Source organism: Protopterus annectens, chromosome 2.part2, assembly GCF_019279795.1.
Source record: "Protopterus annectens isolate FY-2018-M chromosome 2.part2, PAN1.0, whole genome shotgun sequence".
NCBI lineage: Eukaryota > Metazoa > Chordata > Ceratodontiformes > Protopteridae > Protopterus > Protopterus annectens.
Genome location: NC_056730.1, coordinates 562,412,979 through 562,435,011, shown reverse-complemented (window position 1 = coordinate 562,435,011; position 22,033 = coordinate 562,412,979). Strand labels below are relative to the sequence as shown.

General features: G+C 39.0%; 1 protein-coding gene across 1 annotated transcript in view; it reads right to left on the bottom strand.

The window, feature by feature from the left end:
* Window positions 1–22,033, bottom strand: part of LARS1 (leucyl-tRNA synthetase 1) — a 1,303,086-nt gene that overhangs the window by 889,872 nt on the left and 391,181 nt on the right. The window lies entirely within an intron of this gene.

The window sequence follows — 22,033 nt, the reverse complement described above, 5'->3', positions numbered from 1 at the left end:
CCCTCTAACACTCTTGATTTTTTTTTTTCTGTGAGGGTTCCCTTCTGCAATACTTGACCATCCATCAACCCCTCTGTATAATTCTTACTGCTTTGTTCCTACAGCTCTTTCTCCTTTACAATTCTTCCATGACCTTTTTTTTTTTTTTAAGTGCAGCTGCAATCTATTACACTCACTAACTATTCCTCCTGAATTTTTATCTACCCAATAACTCTCAAATCATGCCCACTACTCATTCCATTAATTCCTTTCATTTTAAAAACAAAGTAGAAAAGTGTCTGTGTATCATGTTTATATAATCAACCTGCATCTTTACCTTGTTTTTTTTTTTTATTGGTGCATGATCTGACATCATTATCAGATGAGTATTATAGAATATGAACAGCCAAAGCATGTGTTTCAAGGGAATTGAGTATGAGACAGTTTGTGTAAACTGAGATGTACTGAGTACTGTGAACTCTGAACTGTGAATAATGGAAAAATACTGAACAAATAAGATTCTGCCTGAAGGCAAGAAATGTGCCTTTTATGGAAGTATATCAGATTTTCTCTTCTGCCTAGAAATATGATGATGTGAAAAGTCTTATGTTTACAGGTAAACCTTTGATTGGTTAATTGCCCTGTGTAATGATCTAATTGGTTCAGTTTTATATTTTTGTACTGTCAGCAATATCACCAGTATTTAAGCTTGTTTATTACTTTGTTCTGGGAGTCTCCCTGGTAATTTCCATGAGGCTCCCACACGTGTGTACTGTTAGTTAATAAAAGCCACTGAAAGAGAGAAAGAAATGTACCTGTCTTCATTTTTAAAGTAATGTACGACTTTACAATTGGTGCCGTTTACTCGGATCTGAATTAAGAGCAAGCTGCAGCAGTTGAGAACTGAACAAAATACTGCTAAAAGGGTCCACAACAGATTTTTCTGTTTTTGTAGTATTTCTTTCATTTTTCTGTCCCTGTCTGCCTTCTAAAGTTTTATGAACAATTTTTTTTTTCTATCTGACAAAGTTATGATTTCTCTCCTTCAGTCATTTTAAGGTAAGTGGCATGCATTTCTTTTCTGCTTTGAATACGCAGTATGAAAGTGGGGTTAATACGGAAAATAAACTGGCGTCATACGTATGAAAGGAGGAATGAGAGTGGGGAATAAGATGTTTTTATAACGCCTTAGCCTGTGGTAAACAGGTATAGCTTATTGTATGAGAGCGGGGTAAAAAGACGTTTTTATAACGCCTTAGCTAAACCTGTGGTAAACAGTTATAGCTTATCGAGTGATAGTGGGGTACTGAGTGAAAATGGGAGCGAGTGTGGGAAAAATAAATGAGCCAGAAAAAGGTACACCAGCTGGTTATATGTTTTAACCGGGGACAGTTGTATGTTTTTAAATCAGTGGATCGCCCTTACTAAGGACGATGGCAATCTTGCTTTTCCGGAAAATGGTAGTTTTAATAAAGATGTTCTGACTAATTTACGAAAAAAATTAAAAAAGAAAGGAAAAATACCAGGGTTGTGCTGGGCAGCTTTTAATGATTGGATGTGTGAGGAAAAAGAACGGGGAAAAGATTCAGTCGTTAGTAGTCTTAAGGATAGTCAACAAAAGTTAAAAGAGCAGATAAAGGAACTGCGACAAACTACTAAGAATCTACATATAGCTAATGGTAAACGTTTAAAAGAACCACCCTTTAAGGGATTATATCCGGTACAAGAATTAAATAAACTACAAATACCCGAATCATCTGAAGATGATAATCCATGGTTCCCCCCACCCCCTACGGCTCCTCCACCGCAATATCAACCTTCACAACTACTGGATGGAACTCTTAGTTCTACAATACTGAGTGAAGGCCAGCGGACGGAAGAGCAAATCATTCCGGACCCCAGACAGGGTGATCAGGTGATAGGAGGCCAGCATGGCTATAGAACAACCTGATCAAACAGATACAGGCAAATCATCCCCTAGAGTAACCCGCTCTAAGATGAAGAAACAACACAAAATAAAAGTGCAAATGCTTTTTGACCCTAGGTCCAGTCAGCCGAAAATACCTGAAAACAGGAAAACAGTTTATTCACACAAGGGTAAATAATATAAGCAATGCCCAATTTTGGTTAAGGACAAGGATGGTTACATTAGTCCAGATAAATCTCAAAGCTTTACTTCCGATTCGAGCACGAGCTCATCAGACGAAGCAGGAGTATTTCCACTGAGGGAGGTTCCAAATCCAGCACATGCTAGAGATGTGGAACAACCGGCTACTGTAGTCGTACCTAGGTCGGCAGTTGATTTTCAAGCTATTACTAAATCACTTCCACCCATTCGTAATAACCCAGCAAAGTTTCAACCCGTACTAGCAGGACACACATGTTTACAAAATCCTACTATAGAAGAAGTTAAAGCTGTCCTCCAATATGCTGTTCCAGCTGATCTGATGAAACCTATCTGGGATCATGCTAATGTCCCCACCCCAATACCAAAGCATAACACACAAGGGGAAAATGATTTTGAAGTGGTTAGACAATGAATAGTTGATGCCATTATCGTCATAGTGCCACCTACCCCAAATTGGTCTAAGACTAAATCAGTCATACAGAGAGAAGACGAACCTATAGATGAATACTTACAACTTACTGATGCCTTTGAGGCATATTCCGGATACCCAGAGCCCACCGAAGGGCCAGCACAGAGCCGGCTGTCAGCTGCTTTTGTGGATGGGTTACGCCCTCAAGTGAGAGATAAATTAAAAGAAGTATGTTTGAATTGGCCTAGTCTGGGCCTGCATGAGTTAGTTCAGCAAGTACAATACCTATCTGACCATTTGGCTAAAGAAAAAGAAGGATTTACAGGAAAAATTAGTACAAGCACAAATTCAAATGTGTAACGCTCTGGGCCAACCCGGTCACCGAGGTAGAGGACGAGGGCGGGGAAGGGGGATGGGTAGAGGTCACAGTCCAGCTACTCAGAATAAACAAAACTATCAAAGTACACAACCCACCCAACCCCAGAATCCAAGTAATCAGAATGAATGTTTCAATTGTGGCCAGATAGGCCACTGGAAAAATGAGTGTCCATATTTGGCAGAGCAACCTGCACCATACACTGAGGCGCCACAACAATGGAATTCTAACTGGACGCCAAACCCTCGACAACAACCACAATGAAGGTTCCCTGAACAGAAACAACAGCAGTTGTACCCCTTCCTTCCTGTGGATCAGGACGGGCACCATGTTATGTTACTAGTTAAAAATAAACCATATCAATTTTTAATGGATACCGGAGCAACTAAATCTATGCTAATTAGCAGAACAGCCGTGAATATTCCACTTTATAATAAAGTAACTAAAGGAGAAGGTGTCTCCGGTATACCTATCGAGTATTCTGAAACCGTCCCGGTCCCAATAACTTTGGGACCATTGCAGGATAATCATGCCTTTTTAGTAGGACCATCAGCGCCTTTAAATTTATTAGGACGAGACTTGTTGTGCAAAATGGGGGCCACCATCTTTTGCACAGCTGATGGAGTCTATCTCCAAGTACCTTCAGACCAACAGGACACTACTTTAGCAGCCTTGGATGATACCATCACATTGCAATCGATGTGTATTCAGTCAGATTCTAACAGAAATGAAGATTTGCACTCTCTACCCTCTTGCTTGTGGACAACTCATGATAATGATGTAGGATTTTTGACTTCAGCTATCCTTTTAAAAATAACTCTAAAACCTGGAGCAAGGTTGCCGCGAGTACCACAGTACTCTCTGACGGCTGAGGCTATTTCTGGTATAGCCCCTGTTATTTCTGCACTAGCACAGCAAGGGATAATAGTACCCACCCACAAGCCCATTGTAATACTCCGATATTACCAGTAAAGAAACCTGGTAAACAAGCTTACAGATTTGTACAGGATTTACGGGAAGTTAAAGCAGTTATGCCAGTCTTCCCAATAGTGCCAAACCCTGCCACTATTTTAAGCTGTATCCCACCTACAGCTAAATGTTTTACAGTAATAGATATTTCATCAGCTTTTTTCTCTATCCCAGTACATTCTGATAGTCAATATTTGTTTGCTTTTACCTACAAAGGGCAACAGTATACTTGGACCCGATTACCCCAGGGGTATGTAGAATCTCTGACTTTATTTTCAAGGGAAATGCATAGGCAATTACAAGATTTACAGCTACCGTCACGTTCAGTTCTAGTCCAATATGTGGATGATATACTTATAGCTTCCCCAGACAGTAACGCCTGTAAGGAAGATTCTCTTTTGGTGTTAAAATTTCTAGCCGCACGTGGATTTAAAGTGAATAAATCAAAATTACAATATTGTCAAGATAAAGTACAGTATTTGGGACACAACTGAAATGGGTTCTCGGCAGATACTCCCAAACCGTATCAGTTCTATTCAAACTGCATCTCGTCCTGTAACCCAGAGGCAACTTAGAGGGTTCCTTGGTCTAGCAGGATACTGCAGACAGTGGGTGTCTAATTTTTCAGAAATTACCACCCCTCTGTTGCAACTCTTGAAAAAGGACATTACAGACCCTCTACCCTGGACATCACAGCATGATGAGGCTTTTCAGGCAATCAAAACAGCCCTGGTAAATCCTCCTGCCTTAGGGTTACCGGACTATTCTAAACCTTTTGTTTTCTTTTGTTGCGAATGAAATAAGACTGCTCTGGGTCTCTTAACCCAGCAACGCACTGGAGGATACCGACCAACTGCTTACTATAGCACTCAATTGGATCCAGTTGCTTCTGGTTACCCAGCTTGCTTACGGGCTGTGGCAGCTGCTGCTGTCTTGGTAGACATGGCAGCTCCACTAACCTTGGGACATGACACTGTACTAGCAGTCCCGCATGCTGTTCAAGCCTTACTTCTGAAAACTAAAACACAATATCTTTCAAATGCACGCCTTACTAAGTATGAAATAAGTTTAATGGGAAATCCTGCTTTACAAATTAAACGCTGCCCACCACTAAACCCTGCCTCTTTAATACCAACCTCAGACGAGGGCGAACCACATGATTGTGTGTTAGTAGTTAACTCTGTTCTTTCTCCTAGGTTGAATTTATTTGATAGTCCTTTGCAAAATCCCGACTTAGTTCTTTTCGTTGATGGATCCTGTTTAAGAACAAACTCCGGAAAATTCCAAGCTGCTTGGTCAGTCTGCACACCAACTGAAGTATTGCAATCAGCACAATTACCTACAGGTGCCTCCGCGCAGGCTGCGGAATTAGTGGCATTATCACATGCATGTAAACTAGCTAAAGACAAGTCTGTTACTATTTATACTGATTCCCGTTATGCCCATGGTGTTGTTCATGATTTTGGCATATTATGGAAAGAACGAGGGCTCTTAACATCTTCCGGAACACCCATTAAAAAACATTTTTATATCAATAATTTATTACAAGACTTATTGTTAACTTTGAAATTGCTGTTGTTCAGTGTACAGCCCATCAATCCAATGACACTTTCGAGAGTAAAGGCAATAATTTTGCTGACTGGGCTGCTAAACAGGCTGCTTTCTCACAAACTGTTCAGAGTCACTTTTTGCAACCATTACAATCTATGAAAACTTTTGATGAAACAGTACTAAAAGCTTTAAAGAATGAGGTTTCAGAATCAGAAAGAAAAACATGTCTGGCTCAAAATTGTTTTAAATGATCTGATTTAATTTGGCAACATCCAGATGGCAGATTGGTCTGCCCCTATCCATGCTAAATTCCCTCATTAAAGCTCATCATTTGTCAGGCCATGCTGGGGTACAAGCTTTAATAAAACAAATCCAAAAGGATTGGTTTGCCCCAAAGCTTTCTGTTTCTGTACAGCACTTTGTGAGCAAATGCTCCATTTGTTTACAGTACAATATTTCCAAAGGCACAATGGCTCCCGCACAACCCTTACCAAAACCACTGGGACCATTTTGTGCTTTGCAATGGGATTTTATTTAATTACCACTTTGTGCACATCTTAAATATGTTTTAACTGTTGTTGATGTTTTTTCTGGATGGTTAGAAGCATACCCTTGTGCGAAAAATGATGCTATCTCAGTTGCTAAGAAACTTTGTTATGACTTTATACCTCGATTTGGTGTTCCTTGTTATATATATTCAGACCGTGGAACACATTTTACAGCTCAATTAATTGACTCACTGTGTACTATGTTGGGCATCACTCTAAAATTTCACTGTCCATATAGACCGTAGGCATCTGGAATCATAGAACGCATGAATCAAACACTGAAAACTAGACTAGCAAAAATTACTACTGAAACAGGCCTCACTTGGGTACAGGCCTTACCACTAGCTTTGCTCTCTATGAGAGCCCAAGTACATCCTAATAAAGGTCTTTCTCCTCATGAAATTCTAATGAGCCGACCTATGCGCATGCCCATGACTCCACCACCACCCTTTTCTGAGTACGATGCCTTTGATCATGATGTTATTGTATACTGCACTTCTCTTGTTTCTTTCTTACAGTGTTATCACCGCCAAGTAGCAGCGGCACAACATAACCCTGATCCTTTTACGTCTTCTGAACTTCAACCAGGTGATTGGGTGTACGTCGAGTATTTCTCCAGGAGAAAAAGCACTGCAACCTCATTGGAAGGGGCCTTACCTGGTTCTATTGACAACCCCTTCAGCGGTATGATTACAAGGCTCACCAACCTGGATTCATATATCACACGTTAAGAAAGTCGTCCCTTCTGAAGATCAAACACCTCTACCTTTCACAGCTCCAGAATCTCCACCTATCGCTTCCCGTACTCGAAGCCATACTGTTCCTGCACCTGAAGTCTGACATTTCTACAATTGGAACACTTCTCCATTCCAATACAATTCCACCGAAACCACCATTTCCACTAAAGTACTGTAAAACAATCTTGGTGGTTATTTTTGCTGTTCTTATATTTCTGCTGTGGCCATTTCTATTTTCCGCTACAGTAACACCTCATGCCAAAAGAACTGCATGGCATCCACCATTCAATACCTACCAAGCTATAAAATATACTTATGCATCATCCCTTAATGTCTCCAATTGCTGGATCTGCACTGCCATTCCTATGGTTCATGGGGGATTGATGCTAAATATAGTTCCTTTAGGGATTGAAGAGACATGGATGAATCTGATCTACGACACATCAAGAGTTATTTTGAAACACAAAGTAGCATTACAGTTGTCTGTCCGTCAAAATGGAACTGTGTGTTTCCAGAAACTTGATAAAATCAGAGTAGGGTGGAGCCATTGCAACAAAACTGTGGTATATAACTGCACTGCATGGGTTGTGTAACAGATTTCTCACCTATATCAAGAATTGTAAAAAAAACTCTATAGCTAACTTTTCCCAGAAAATAGAAACTGTCTACTGGAAAATATTTGAAGGGCAACAGAATGCTGAGAATTACTTTAAGCCTATCAATATCACCATTAAAGTAGAGAACTGTTATTTTGTGTGTGGAAGAAAAGCATATATATGGCTACCAGGAAACTGGTCTGGCAGCTGTTTCCTGGGTTACCTAGTTCCAGCTATCCGACATGTATCTACATTACCTAAGGGAAAAATTCAGAATGTTCGAGAGGTCAAGAAGCCTGCCAATCTGTTAAGTAAAGTCGATGCTTCATGGATCTATCATCATGACCTGGCTCATGCTAGTACCAAAGGACTGTCCCATATGGACTTGGGTGATGATGTAATATCATGGGCTGGTATAATTACGTCATACGGAGCAGTGAAATCAATTTGGGAACTGAGAAAGTTATCTAAACTGCTCGAAATTTTGAGCAATGCTACATTTTCTGCCTTAGAACTAGTAAGTGATGAACTGACTGCTATGAGGGCTGTAGTACTCCAAAACCGTATGGCCCTCGATTTCACCCTAGCGGCAAAAGGAGGAACTTGCGCTTTAATCCAGGAGGAGTGCTGTACGTTTATTCCTGACAATCAGCACGAAATTGAAAGTCACCTTGAACTGATTCAGAGAATTTCCAAACTTTCAGAGGCCAAAGAGGCCGACAGCTCAACATGGGCTTGGTTGACCAACCTTTTCTCAGGTTGGGAAGGTGGACTGTTGAAGCTGATTTTGTTAATTGCAGTATTAACAATTGTTGCTTTCATTGTCTTATTTTTAATCAAAGCACTGATTTTGAAATTAATGTCCTCAAAAGCTGTGAAAAAAGTGCCTAAATGTTATATGCCTGCAACTATGACTGTAGATAATGAAATGAAAATGTCTCTCAATGATGAAAAGACTAGTAGCATGGTTATGCTAGATTTGTGGCAGATGTATGACAGGTTAAATTATGATGCTTACACAGCATCAAATGGGGGATTATAGAACATGAACAGCCAAAGCATGTGTTTCAAGGGAATTGAGTATGTGACAGTTTGTGTAAACTGAGATGTACTGAGTACTGTGAACTCTGAACTGTGAATAATGGAAAAATACTGAACAAACAAGATTCTGCCTGAAGGCAGGAAATGTGCCTTTTATGGAAGTATATCAGATTTTCTCTTCTGCCTAGAAATATGATGATGTGAATTGTCTTATGTTTACGGGTAAACCTTTGATTGGTTAATTGCCCTGTGTAATGATCAACTGGTTCAGTTTTATATTTTTGTACTGTCAGCAATATCACCAGTATTTAAGCTTGTTTATTCCTTTGTTCTGGGAGTCTCCCTGGTACTTTCCATGAGGCTCCCGCACGTGTGTACTGTTAGTTAATAAAAGCCACTGAAAGAGAGAAAGAAATGTACCTGTCTTCATTTTTAAAGTAATGTACGACTTTACAGTATCAAAGTTTTCTATTAAAAATGCAAGCGCCAGTGAAATACAATTTCTACCATACCTCTCAACCTACAGATATTGAACATCTGGACAATGGCAATTTAAAATCAGGTATATATCTAGAAAAAAATAAAGACAGCTAATTAGTATGGAATATGTATATCTAGTAACATAACTCCTCCCACTTTCAATATGAATGTGGGATACCATTACTCAAAAACACGTTTAAAAAAAAGTGACAAAATGACACAATATAAGCAAAATAATACATTCATAGATTGTTACTAGGCTAACAACCTGGGGGGGGGGGGTCCCTTTCTAAGCCTAGCCAAGTTTCCTAAAAGAATAATGACATCCTGTATCTAAACCGGACACTGCGGGACACTCATGTATAAGCTAATTCTGTCCATAAGCGACATGGATGCCTGGCCAGGTGTAAATTTCCTATTCCCCATCAACTGCTCTAGGTTGTCCTTAAACTGGGTAATAGATGAACTCAGCTTCACATGGATGGAAAGCCTGTTTCATGGGAGGGGCAGTCTCTGAGACACATGTATTTCTCTAGCATGTTCTGTTTAAGTCACAGACAGAATTCAGGTTCCTAGACCTTGTATTTCTGGTACTGTTTGACTTACAAATATTTAAGTGTGAGTGAGGTTTGTGGATGCCTTGTAAGCCAGGCATGGATCACTCTTCAGCAATCTATAGGAGACTGAGTAGAGGGAAAGAGGCTTTAAGGCTCTCTACATAAGATAGGTCTGTTACGCCTTATATTCTTTTTGTAAGGAACCTCCGAGGTCACTCTAGTTGCTGCATTTGCCTGGTCAGGTACACACTGAAGGGAGCACTGCACTCTATGCTTGGTCTGATAATGGCAGGGTACAGTGGGATAATGAACTCTTTGGACCTAGATGCCATGCCCTTACTTGTAAGTTGTACAACATAACAGGATTTCCTCACCATGAAGGTACAGCTTCTGTCTATGTGCATACCCAGATCTCTGACCACTGGGTCGACTCTTAGTGGGGTGTATTATCAATATAGTAATTAGCAGGGATAGTTGATTTCCCAAAGGGTACAAGTATGCATCTCTTAGCATTGAGTTTAAGACTATGGCTTTGGCATCATTTCTTAGTCAGAGATAGGCCTTCTTAAAGAATAAGAAAGACAAACCAAGGCAGGCGGATGAAGACTGGTTAAAAACAATTCAAACAATCCAAGTAGAAGAATAACCAGTCAACACGGATGAAGCCAATGAAGTAGCAATTCCAAAGTTTAATAAGACAGCATAAAAAAATGATAAAAACATTCAAGAAAAAGACAAGCGCTTTCACACCTATCCAGGTTCTTCTACACATCTAAAAAGCAGGTATAAGATGCTGCTTAAATACACACACAGTTTCAGGTCTATCTCTTAAGGTCACCTGACCTAAGCAGTGGTCTTAAAGGAATAGTCATTTACACCCTTCCCTCTATCACGTTTTGTTTTGACAGTGAATTTCTTTTATCATTTCTAGACACATCACAAATGTGTTCACGTACATGGTCTTTCAAAGTTGTGTTAGTTTTATCAACATAAAAACTTTTACAAACAGTGCAGCTAGCTAAATAAACAAGATTAGAGTTCTTACATTTTGCAAAGAAATTGAATTTATAAACCTGCTTAGTCCTACGATGCTCAAATCTATCAGTAGTTTCAATAAACTGACACACATTACAGTCTCTACAAAGGTGAGTTCCTATTCTATTAGTAATCCTTGGTTTCTTCTGAACAGGTTTATAGCACAATTTTCTCAAAGAAATATGGTTCTTAAAACAAAATTGAGGAACCTTACCTAAAACAGTTTTGTTTCTATCGTCACAAGTAAGGACATGCCAATTTTTTTTAATAATTTCACAGAGCTAACATCATTTGAGAAGGTAATGCTCATTCTCAGAGTGTCACGTTGTGTCACCCTAGAACTCTGGGTCTTGACGAAAGAAATATGGTTTGGCCTGTGCATGTAATATGGTCTCTGATGTTTTACTTATGCTGTTTGCTCTAAATCTGACATTGATAAGTTATCAAGAATTTGCTCTAATTTACATGATTTGTTGATGAGAGGTAGCATTACCACAGAATTGTTTGAATATTTTCTGATTGAATACCCTACCATTCCTATTTTACATGGCCTTCCCAAAAAAATTCATAAATCCCTGGAAAACCCTCTGATGAGGCCTACTGTCTCTGCCCATGGTTGGGCAACTGACCCCTTATCTACTTATGTTGAAAAGCAACTGTGACCAGTATTAGATAAAGTTAACACTATTCTTAAAGATACTAAGCACTTTTTAACATCTTTGAGTGATCCAGTACTAAAAGCTGTGACAATTTTCTGTTGGTTACAATGGATGTGGTTATCACTTTTCACAGACATACCAAATGACACAGGGATTGAATCAGTTACTCTGTTCCTATCTAAATATTTTGATTACAGTGCAGGACATATTTATAAACATACTTCTTGATTTTATTCTGAATAACGTTTTCACTTTTAATGATCAGCTATACAAGCAGAGGGTGGGCGTAGAGATGGAAACCACCTGTGCCAATAGTTATGCAAACCTAGTGATAGCTTATTGGGAGACACTATGTCTTTAATGAGAGCAACCTTTTTAAACAGTATATTCCATACTATGCCAGGTTTGTGGATGATATATTTTTTGTATGGGAAAGTTCTGTTTTAATGATGCGTGACTTTGCTGAATACCTGCAACAGACAACCAAGTTACTATGATTTACCCCTTAGTTCTCTGCGCTGAATACTGAGTTCTTAGAAGCTAAAATCACCAAGAAACTGAATGGTTTAGACACTGAAGTTTACAAAAAATCTTGTAAAAAAAGTAGTACTTTACATAGGCAGTGTAGGCACCCACAATATATTTCCAGGAATGTTTTGAAAGAACAGTTCCTTAGGCATGCCAGGCTCAATGCAAATGATGAATGTATGGTATCTGCTTTTGATGAGCTAATAAATGATTTTAGGTGTATGGGCTACCAACAGCATAAGAAAGATGTAACACAACAAGGGGTTCTATCTAACAGGAATGCCCAGGCCAAACCATATTTTTTTTGTCAAGACCCAGAGTTGTAGGGTGTCACAACATGACACTCTGAGAATGAGCATTACCTTCTCAAATGAGGTTAGCTCTGTCTGTGAAATTAACAACAACACACTGGCATGCCCTTACATGTGATGACAGAAAAAATATTTTAAGTGAGATTCCTAAATTTTGTTTCAAGAACAATACTTCTTTGAGAAAAATGTTCTATAAGCTTGTTCAGAAGAAATCAAAGATTACTAATGGAATAGGAACTCACCCTTGTAGAGATTGCAATATGTGTCAGTTTATTGAAACTAATGATAGATTTGAGCATCCTGAGACTAAGCAGGTTTATAAATTCAATTTCTTTGCAACTTGTAAGAGCTGTAAACTTATTTATTCAGCTAGCTGCACTGTTTGTAAAAGTTTTCATGTTGGTAAAACTAACACAGGTTTGAAAGACCATGTACGTGAACACATTTATGATGCGTTTAGAAAAGATAAAAGAAATGCACTGTCAAAACATAGTTTAGGTGCTGGAAGTACCCATGAGTTTAAGTTTACTATGCTATGACTTTCTTATGTCAGCATTAGAGGTGGTGATGTCAGCACTAAAACAGAATGTATTGAAACTAAATGGATTTTAGAATTACAAAGTGACAGAGGGAAGGGTCTAAATGACTATGTTCCTTTAAGACCACTGCTTCGGTCACGTGACCTTAAGAGGTAGACCTGAAACTGTGTGTATTTAAGCATTTTATACCAGTTTTATTAGATCTGAAGAAGCACCTGGATAGGTGTGAAAGTGCTTGACTTTTTCTTGGACGTTTTTAACATTTTTATACCGTTTTCTTAAACTTTGGAACTGCTACTTCTTGCAGAATGCTAGTGTCTGCAGGGCAGTCAATGATCACCCCTAGATTGGAATCACCTGCAACGTAGTCTGCCATAAACCTTCAGTGCTTGCTTCCAAATAGATGTCAAAAAGGAAAGGTCCCAGTATTGATCCCTGGGGACTCCGCTACTGACTGACTTCCTAGTGGAGGTAATCTCACCTATTTTGACCTCCTTGGTCCTATCAGTGAGCCTGCTGGCTATCCAGTAGGTGATAAAAGGGTTTATAGCTAATATAGGAGTTTGTCTATAATGCCTAAGTGGTGTACTGTACCAAAAGCCTTGGCCAGGTAAAGGTAAGTTGTGTGGACAGTCTTGCCCTCGTCCATTGCTTTGGTGACCCTCTCAAAAAGTCCGCCAGACTTTAATAGGCATGATCTTCCTTTAACAAAATTGAACTGTGATGGGTCCAGCATTTGAAGTTATCTATGCCCTCATTTATCATGTCCATGATGATTTTTTCCATGGTCTTGCATATGAAACTGGTCATATTTATGGTCCTGTAGTTTCCCAGATCAGGGGGTGGACCTCCTTTGTGCAGGGAATGACTGTAGTCATCTTCCATTTCTTGGGCAGGAAACCTGACTGCAGGCTCCAACTGAAGCATGATTCAAGTGGACCAGAACTGTCATGCTTCGTGGTATTTAGTAAGCATCCTGGGATGTTATTGGGGCCCACTGATGTAGTCTTTTATTCAGACTATACTTACTGTGGGTGGCTTCACTGAGCATTTATTAAAGTTACAAAACCTTCAACACAGTTTTTAATACATTAGTCATCTCCCCTGCAGTTGTACATTTTCATCTCCCCTGCAGTTGTACATTTTTTGCTGTCAGCAGCTTGACCATGCTTTCCATCATCCATTTGTGCCATACAGTCCTATTTGTTCACCCCACTCTCCCTGGTATAGCATACCACACAATGCAGACATCCATGCAAGCTGTGCATGACTGCACAAATCACTTATTCAGACCCATAAACCTGGGGTGTACTTAAAGCAATATACTGACATAACTCTCACTTGTCTGATGCTACAGAGCATCCACTTTGCTTCAAAATTTTGCTACTGCCTCATAAAATTACTACTTATTTGTACAAGCATGGACAATTCTGGTCAATAATGTAAGACACTAACATTCTGTATTTTCAAAAGACTCTGATGGATCTTTATATATGTGGATATTCTCTAATGCACAGAATGGGTAGCACTCTGCACATACGAATGCATGACCCCCCACTACCACCCATAATGTTAACTCCCCCAACAGATGCGTGGAAGCAAACACTAGAATTTACAGTTCAATTCACTCTGCCACTGATTCCATAATTCTCATCATTTGACAAGACTGTGTCTTATTACGACAAATATCAGAAAATATTATGACCTTGGCCGCAAGACACTTTGGTTGCATACAAGAAGAAAGGGAACATAAAGCATATGAAGTGATTAATGAAATTACTTGAAATTCAGTTTTTAATTCTGACTGTATTATAGTACAAGGAAATCTGCACCAAATATAAGCAGAGCTGTTTCTTTTATACTTTAATATCTTTCATGTAGTTCCATATTCTTACTTGCTGTCACGCATCATTCCTGACATTACTACTCCCTTTTGCATCTGACAACATCTTGGTGTGGAAATAATAAATACATCACTCAGTTAAGTAACATACATTTATGCACTAGTTTCCTAAACTTACACTTAAATAGAGACAACAGACCTTAGATCGCAACATCTCTTCCAAAGTGACTGTACAAAAAACCAACACTAACAAAAAAGTTCATATATGATGACGAAGATCATGTTCTTTACAAGTGTAACAATTCAGGGTTTTTCCAATCCTGTTTACACAGGAAAGATGTGCAGTTTAATAAGTTTGCAACATGCCAGCTGCAGTTTCAGGATTCACATTAATGTGACACAGAGTTATCATCCATTGCTCAAAATACAACTAGAATCTTGAATGACTTACAACTAATGTCTGTGTTTGTAGTGCACCATCCCACCTTCTGTTATATGTCCTGCATATATAATTTTACTATAAATTCCAATATGACAGTCATAATTACACCCTATCAAAGCTGCTGTTCTAATTGCATCAGCTGAATGAAGAAAATGGTTTTAAGTTTTTGAATTTCTTTTAAAGCACTACAGTAAACTATCCAAAGTAGTACAATTTTTTTTATCACATCTACCATGCTAAAACATTTTTTGTCCCCAATATATCCAAGTATTAGAAATAGTAAATATGTTTTCATCCCACCACATTCTGAATTTTAAGACTTGACACTTTGCTGCTCTATACACGAGATGCTCCAGGCCCTCTGACAGCATATTAAAAGAAAAATCCAGTTGCCATGTTAAAATGTACGTCACACTGTCTTGTAATACCAATGCAATAAAAGACATTTTCTGTTGTAGTACATCCACCCATACTTATTATCTGGTACATGAATGCATACTATCTTCCACTGGTTTGGATTTGGAGCTATAGCTGGAATCTACATATATAAACTGTTCCTTCCTGCTTGTGGTTTGACTTCTATTCCCACTTCACATAGAAGCACCTCTTTCTTTGCTCTAGCAATATCACATGACTTACAACATCACACAGCTAGGTACTCTGTATACACAAACTGTGATTTAAATGGTGCAGTCAGAATTTCATGGAACCTTGTTATTCAAAGCTAAAATTTGGTATTTTCCAACAAATACTTGGCAGTTGAGTAGTACAAATTCTATCGGCTTAATTTCTCCATTGATAGAAATGGACCCCATTCCTAGGTCAGGGAACAATTACAGTTCAGGAACTTAGCACTGTTTCAGTCTTATGTTAGTCAGAAGTACTGTTCTCAGCACCCACAATGTGCCAGAACTGACTCCTCCTGTAATTTATATGGAGTTACATGCATTGGAAGCATATCAAAGTATAACTGCAAATTCTTTACTAGGCCTGTTGCTCATATTACTACTGGAACTCTTTGGGTATCTTTCTAACACACTGCTCTTGTTTCTGCCTGGTACTTTTGTCCTTTCATGGACTACTATATCTGGTTCTCTCGCATCTACGTTTTGAATTGTTGGTAACAGGTGATCCCATGGGATATAAACTTCATTTTCTATAATACTTTGTGATTCACGTTTCCACTGCTTTTTGGTTACATATATATTGCAGTGTTTGCAAAATCTTCAATGCCACACTGCTGTGCCTTTCAGTATTACAGGCCCTCTACCATGAATGTATCACTCCCAGCAACAACGTTTTTTTTTACAGAACATGCATTTGTCTACTTCTACATGTTCAATGGACTTTGTAAACCAATGTGTGTGTAGTCTATTATCCTGGGCTGCCATTATTAGCCTTTCATCTTTTAGTTTCAATTCACCTCTCCTCAACCATTCCTGCATCAAATCTTGGTCAACATGAAGCTGTTTTAGGAGATCTCGACTTTCCACTATACTTATGGATTTACCTATTTTCTTTCCTTCTCATCTGATCCTTTTCCTTATATTCCCTTCTGCTTTTTCGTACATTCAGTTGCTGTCTTACGTTTGATTTCTGTCTAATTCCCACTCCCATTTCACACCAAAACACTTAAGCTAAACTAAGCAAGAATGTCATCTCCAACTTCTTTTCCTCATGATTTAAAACTTTCACTATGTTTGGCTCTGCTGAGATCATCAAATATGTATGCAATCCCATGACTGAAGATCTATACATGTAATCAGTTTCGAGGAGACCCAAATCTCCTTCAAAGAGAAGAATATGCAACCGTGGTATATAGCTCCTTCTTGAAATATCAGCATTTGAAATGCCGGTGTCGACATGCCCAAAAAAAAAAAAAGGAAAAAACAGGAGAAAAGTGAATCTCAAAGACTGTTCTTCTCCTTAAAACTTTTTTTGCAGGGGGGAAATCCCTGCACATGTGCAGAGAAGACCTCCAAACTTTTTTTTTAAGCATTACACCTTGGCATACACTGATTTTCATATATCATTTGGTAAGAGTGAAGCATTACATTCTTGTTTTCCCGTCCAACTGATCCAATACTTTTTGGGTCCAATCACCCCAAAACTAAGTTAGAACAGGAATAGTAAACTGGTTTATAGCTTGGACTTTATGCCTAGATGTTAAGGCAGTTTTCAATATTAGTTTTAGTCTTTTGAAGTATTCTTTATTCTGTTTTATTCTCATTTGTTCATGTTTAGCTCTAACACCGATCCAGTGAAGCACAGTTATTGTATCTTGAGAAATATGTCAATTCTGAGGTCCTGCTACTGAATTCACATCTTCCATACCAAATATTCTCATTTTTTTTTTCAGAAAAAAAATAAAAACTCTCCCATTATATTTTCAATTCTAGGTCCCACTGATTTATTTGTTTTTTAATGCAAATTGGGTTCTAGTCACAATATAAATACTCCCCCACTAAAAGCTCATTATTTCTCCAAAAATTCTCCAATGATCCATAACGGTAGTTTTAGGGGGGGAATATGAATAAATTCCAGTATAATCCTCCTCCTCTGCCTGCCAATAACGCCTTGCTACGACAAACCTACCACTGCTATCCATTTCCCCTCTGCTATCCCTCATGGGGGGCCTCCTCACAATCAATATTACCCCCGCCCGGTTGATAATCTGCTGAATGCCCATCTTGAAAAGTCTTTGTCAAGTTTATGTTTTTAATGTTAATGGGTCCATCTATACTGAGCCAGAAGATATAACAAACCAACTGGCAAACATTTAGTTATAACTTTACCCTTCCCTCTCACCTCCAGGAAATGCCATCAAATATAACTCCCCCTACTCTCAAGTAGGGAACAGGTCCTCAATGATCTCTCTAAGGCCAACAACACTACATTGATGGGCCAAAACATTATACCAGAATGTCTTCTAAATAGCATGAAACATGACCTATCAGGTCCTCTGGAATTATAATTTAACCCTATCCTCCAAATAGGCTACATGCCTCATGAATGCAGAACAGCAATCATTATCCCTCTGCAGGAAACTCTCAGATACTGAACCCAACCCAGTCTGGGTTTATCAAGGGCAGGTCATGTCTACTCAAGCTGGTTCTTTGATAGGTTTACCAAATCCATAGATGAAGACAAAACGGTTCACACTGCCTACCTTGATCTGGCCAAGGCATGTGACACAATACCCCACTTGGATATTGTTGATAAAAATGCAAGAGGTTAGATATAAACCCTTCTGTCACCCAGTGGATAGCCAGCTGGTTCACAGACAGGATCTAAGAAGTTGTAAATGGAGAGTCCACCTCTACAAACTGGCCAGTCACCACTGGAGTCCCTCTGGGATCAGTCCTGGGACCTCTCCTTTTTGGCATCTACTTCTCTGAAGTAAAGGCCAATGTTAAGGGCCCTTGGCTGACCAAATCAGCAGATGATGCAACTCAGGAGCAGTCAAAGAACCTCCAACTGGCACAAATGTTCTTCAAGAAGGTCAGACAGACAAATAACTGGTATCAGAGCCGTGGACTAAAACTAAATGCCAAAAAATGCATACCTTAATCCTTTGGGAAGTCAGCCACCCCAGGTAACTATCACAATGACAACACACTCCTAACAGTCGACCCAGTAGTCAGGAACTTGGGGGCATACATACATAGACAGTAATCTAGCCTTTGACCATTATTTGTCTACAGAAGTGAGGAAATAATTCTACGTTGTGCAACTTATAAACAAATGGCACCTAGGTCCAAAGGGGTCATTATTCACTGTATTTCACATTCATCAGTCCTATCATTGAGTACAGTGTCCCCTTTGGTATATACCTAGCCAGGCACATCCAACAACTGGAACACTCAAATAGGTTCCTCGCAAAAAATATAGGACATACATAAGTTCTACACAGACTGCCTCAAAGCTCTATCCATGTACTCTTTCTCTACAGCCTGTTGAGGGAAGATCCATGCCTGGCATACATGGCATCATTAGACTCCCCCCCTCTGAATGACCAATCTGCATGTCCATAAAACAAACACTACAATTACCCTTTCTAAAGGCTTAAACCTTACCTGTAATATAAACAGGACCCTGCTGGAGTGATAGGTACATATCCCAGAAACTACCCCCCCTCCTATGGAATAAGCTCCACATCCATGTGAAGCAGAAGTCCTCCCTAACCCAATTCATGGACAACTGTAAGGGGAATAAGAAAGTCATTCCTGGTTTGGCACCTATAAATCTAATGGACAAAGGTAGCCTGTAAATAGCTCCTCTTCCAGGCCCCTACTTGTAAACAGTTTATCTCACAAGGTCATGCTTACTCTTAACAATGGTACCAGAACTTGTCAGAGATTTGGGATACATGGCTAGGTTTAAAAAGGCCCCAGTGGTCATTAGCCTAGTACATAATTATGAACCTACAGGGAACAAAGAACTCAAGCAAATAATGTTAATATATCACGAAACTGCTTGGGCATCGCCTACAGAACCCAGATTTTTATCAGTCTACAGAGTCTAAATTCAGGAAATGTGGCTTAAGCTAAACATACAAAATGTGTTATAATTACTGCTGATAGGGGGAAATCTTGAAGATGCAAGGTCTGCTGTCATGGAATCAAATATTCAGTCTGAAAGAACAGCAAGGAACAATTTCAAAAGGAATCTGACATTTTGTGAAAAAGAAGGCTAAACACCTGACAACAGAGGCTCTGCAGTTAAAACATCCAGCAAAATCTACGAAAAGTAACGTCTTCCAAAAGAAAAACAAATGCTGGTAGGTCTACATACATCAAAAGGAGCTTTATGAAAAAGTTCTAATCAAAAAGTGGCAGAAGACGTATTTAAGTTGCAATACGCACACAGAAAGATCATGGAAAGTATCCATCTTTTTAGGTAAACAAGGGAGTGGCTACTGGTTCATGAAAAGCAAATCCTTAAGACGGCAGGCACCTACAGCATTGGTGTTGCCACTAAAAAAGGTCTGCACTATGCACCACATTTATGCAGGCCCTTGCCTGAAGAAACTCTCACTGATGTCCTTGACAATCATCAGTGCACTATAACTGCAGTAATAAATTATACATGTCGTCAAGATTGCTATTAGTGTTGCAGGAATGTCTTTTTATCATCATATTGTACTGAGGTCATACTGAAAAAGGACCTTTAAATCCAGCTCACTTATCAATTATAAAATACATGACAATAAATGAAAGCCCAATTGTTCAGGAGTACCAAAGTCTGACATCAAATACTCCAGCACAAACCAGTATGCTTATTCATTGCAGCTTCTCACCCCTAATACTGCTGCTATACTTGACCTACTGCTTAATTCCACGTTTATTCACTTGTAATTTATTTACACAGATGTAAAAATATCAAGCTTAAATTATTTTCTGCTCCAAGCTCCCTTCCAGCATTTTGGAAGCATGTCAGACTGGGTTGATGTTCTCTACATAAACAGTAAGCCCTGATAAAAGCATGCCTCATTTCTTCATCCTTGCTAAAAAGTAATAAAATTAATGAAATAGTTATCTTACAGTGTGGTACAAGAATCAGAGATGGAGTTAAACATAAGGACAGAGCAAAATGATGCAAAACATCTATGCTATCTATGCAAATTTTAACACAAAAATTGCACAGATGCACATGAAGAGACAGACACACAGAGACAGACACACACACGCATGCACACGTGCACAGAGACACAGCCAGACACGTGCACAGAGAGACAGCCCGACAAACGCACGCAGACACACACAAGCAGAGACACAAACACACGTACACACACAGAGAAACAGACACACATGCACGCACACAGAGACAGACACATACAAAACCATAAAGTCTGAATTAATTAGGCAGGAAACTAAGCAGTTGCCGAAGACATGAAGTGGGGTCAAAGGTCAACTGTAGATAGCTATTTCCTGCTGTAAACATTTCAACTCCAGCTCAGCAAAATATTTCACCCAAATATATGCTCCATTTGCATACCACACAACCTCTTAGCGCAAGAAATCTGGACAAAGCCTAAAATAATGGGGGACCAAAGGCAGAAAAATGGAGACAAACTTTAAATATTGTTATTAAATCAGAAAATTGCTGGAATAACAGGGTTTGTATTACAGTGCATTTTTTGAAGGATATGTAGTCTGACACTGAAATGTATGGTCATTATTTAGTGACTTCAATCCCAAGTGATTTGCTGGAAAACCACAAATTTTACGAGAAACAGACCAACAACATGAGGCAAAAAACTAGACTTACTGCGAAAATCTGTACATTTGAGAGGGCTGTGCGTTTGGGAAGACTAGCAATGCTGGCTTAACACATGAGTCAAGAGAAGTACTCCATAATTTATAATTCAGCTTCATTCAGCTCTTCCAGCACAGATGATGCAAGATGGAAGTGGGTACTGCCATACTAACATGTCATAATGGAATGTTCAAATGCAACAAAGTTTCTGTCAGTCAATTCTACACATTAAGAAAGAATTTCTAATACACTGATTCAGAAGTCCGCATCTCATGCGCACAGAGAATCAAGATGCATATTTTACTATGGAAAGGCAATATACAAAGGAATAATTTGGGGGGGGGGCATCTGTACAGCTCCCCACATATGTTAGCCCAGAAGGTTTAGGATTTTTGCATGTAAGTGTTTGCACAGGCATTTTTATACCTGAAGCAGACCTTCCAGGAATTTTTCACAGGTAGACAGCAAATGCTAGTGGTGTGACAGAAAACAGAAAGTTAACTGGGAACAAGTTTTTGGGGAATTCAAACAGTTGTCAGACTTCAAAATTTCCCTACTAATTAATTTGTCAGAAACCTGGGGGAAAATGGTTTGAAATAAGGCACATATTCTTTTGAGCTGGGATGTAGCATCTGAATTGCCAGACACAGTCAGGACCCTCCACCTCCCAAGTTTAATTCTACCGGCTGTCAAAAAAGCAATTACCAATTACTAGAAAATGATCATCAAAATCGAAACCACCCATAACTGGAATACTGAATACTGTAAAGGAGATGAAAGAACCACATGTGGAATCTTTAGAAAAGGGAAAGAGCAAATTACGTAGACGTTAAATTTAATTTGCAAGGAAAATGCATGCAGAACATATTCAATAAAAAAATTAAAAATAAAATACATGCAGAACAATGTTCAAAGGGGGGTGTAAGGTTTAGGAAATGGCAGAGATTGAGCAATTTCTGTAATGTCAGAATGAATGGAAAATGTTAAAAAAGAAAATGTATAAATGCAAAAAATAATGAAAATGATTATGGCTTGTTTTACTTTTTT